This window comes from Falco biarmicus, chromosome 3 (genome assembly GCF_023638135.1).
Source record: "Falco biarmicus isolate bFalBia1 chromosome 3, bFalBia1.pri, whole genome shotgun sequence".
Lineage (NCBI taxonomy): Eukaryota > Metazoa > Chordata > Aves > Falconiformes > Falconidae > Falco > Falco biarmicus.
Window position 1 is genome coordinate 38,782,070 of NC_079290.1, and position 2,500 is coordinate 38,784,569.

At 38.1% G+C, this 2,500-nt stretch overlaps 1 protein-coding gene across 1 annotated transcript in view; it reads right to left on the reverse strand.

The window, feature by feature from the left end:
• Positions 1-2,500, reverse strand: part of ZFHX4 (zinc finger homeobox 4) — a 149,506-nt gene that overhangs the window by 126,498 nt on the left and 20,508 nt on the right. The gene's annotated exons all lie outside the window — the stretch shown is intronic.

Sequence of the window (2,500 nt, forward strand, 5' to 3'; positions counted from 1 at the left end):
TTTTTCATTGCAAAACGTAATGAACACCATTTCAAATACCATTTTGATGTTATCAATCCTGGTGAGTTGCCCATCTCTCAACCACTGCCTCAATCAACATCTCCCCTAGCTTAACAAATCATACGCAAGCACTACTGATGAAAATCCTTCAATCATTTCTTGCAGGCAGGCATCTTAGACCATAAACTCCCTTTGTTGAGAACAAGATGCACTCTATAAAGGCCATATCAGTGTCTGGCAGCAGCGTAAAAGCACCAGAGGAAAGCTGGGCACACATTGGTTAAAAGTCTGCTTTCCTTCATTTTTTTGTGAGCCTGCAAGGCTCCAGCCACTGTAATAGTAGCCTGATTACAGCCTAAGCTACTCTGAGTCCTTGCAGATCTCTCAGTTTGCAGAATGATGGCACTGTACACAACAGCTGAGTACTCTGAAACTTTAGTGTTTATTTTCAGCCTATGATACAGACTCTGCCTTGCTTTTATGCAGGAGCTAAGCAATCCTCATTCCAGTCATAAGTCAGAGTGATAGATCTCGTTAATTTTAGGCAAAAGCAGCAGCCAATTTATCAGATAAGTTTTCAATTAAGTATAAAAGTTTGATTACAACCTGAAAACTATTGTTTTAGATATCTGAAGCATTAAGGTTTTCTACATCTTCCATTTACAAGAAAAGGGAATCTAATAAAAAAATTTGCATTGCTGGACAATATATATTTATATACGCAATAGCCAGGTGCTGTATCCCTGCATAAAATCACGCAGTGCAATTCTGGGATTAAAAAAAATAGAAATCCTTGCCTAGGAGGCTTCAGTGAAGGTCACTGAGATATGAAGTGTGAAGGATAGCTGCTTAATTTTTTTTTAAGTGTAATCAAATCTAATCTTGTCAGCTAAATCAGGGAGAGGAAGTGATCAGTTTAAGATACATCAGAAGATTTGCATAGAATGAAAATGAATCAAAATTAGTTTTGGTATCTGAGATGGCTAAAACGACAGCCTAATTGCTCCTGAATCAAACGTCACAAAGCTTGGTGTGTAATTTTAATCATTGATGAGAGCCAGGTTGGCACACATGCAATTTAAAAACCTTTTGAATTAATCTGATCGCAAATACCATGAAAACCTAATAATTCTCTAATTGGTTCAGAGACAAGCATGTTTACCTTCCCATTTGGCAAATCTGCACAAACAGTGTATGCATCCTGAAGAAATCCTACATGTCTGATGCAGTCTCCTTCTAAGGCCTTATCTACAGATAAAAAGTTGCACAAGGACCAGAAAGCAAATCCCAGCCCCTTCCATCTGTAGAGGACTGGTATAAATGTCTTCATACTGGTATCTCTCAACCTGACACAAAAGGATAAACAATGCTGGTATAAAGCATTTTTACATGTATCCACTCAGCAACTGCACTCATGAAACTATTTCAGTCACGCGTAAACACACATGCAAGCATGAAGACACACACCCAGCTGGCACCAACATGCACACAAGAAGTTTTTTAGATCATTGCACAGCAAAAGAGGCAGTAGTAGTTCTGTTTTGTTTTCCAGCAATGATACAGGGAGGCATGAGCAGTAACTCTCTCCTACCCAGAATCATGAAAGGATCAGTCAGGGTAAAATCTTTTTAGTGGATAAAACAAACTGATAAAGAAGGAGTTAATACAGCAAACGGAGTCAGATGCAACTGTCTAAAACTATTCTAGCCCTATCTGTGGCTTTCCATTTAACCTTTGCTGCTTGAAGCAAGCTCTACCCATACTGCATTACAGCATGGTATACCATAGCATCACAGCATCCAGCACACACACAAAAACAGTTGCCAGAATAGTCATGGGCATGCACACTATACTGTGACCAGACAGCACTGATAAGCATTAAATAATTTTAGGCAGATACAAAATGGGTTCTGCAGAGTAGCATCTCACCCTTCCCCTTCTTCCCACAACCCTGCACTGAACACTCTTGCTGTTGCAATTTCTTAAATGATTTAGCAGAACTAAACCAGATTTTAAACCTTCTACCATGTAACCAAAGTAAAAAACAAAACCAGCGCAGTAACAAGTGTCGTAACATCTTTTCTGTTACTTAATCAACATTTTAAAATAAACAGCACATTTACAGTTATCAGTTTCCTTACATAACTTCAGTATTAATCAGTACTAAACAATGACATCAGCTCTCTGATCACAATCGTATAAACAAGAGTATATTTCATTCCAATTAAAACAAACACTAAATCTTTGAACTAATGAGCAACACAGAGAGAAACCATAACATATATTGCCATGCTTGAGCTGTTTAAAGTCTTTGTGGCCATGTTTGCTATCAGGTTAGGTAGATGAAAACATTATACCTTGATGAGGAATTAAACATTACTGGGATGACTTACTGATTGTATGTAACGTATGATGGAACATGCATCCATTAGAGGTTACAGCATCCTCAATATTGAAAAATAAAAAACCGCTTCCCCTTAGGGACCTCCTATGAGTGTTA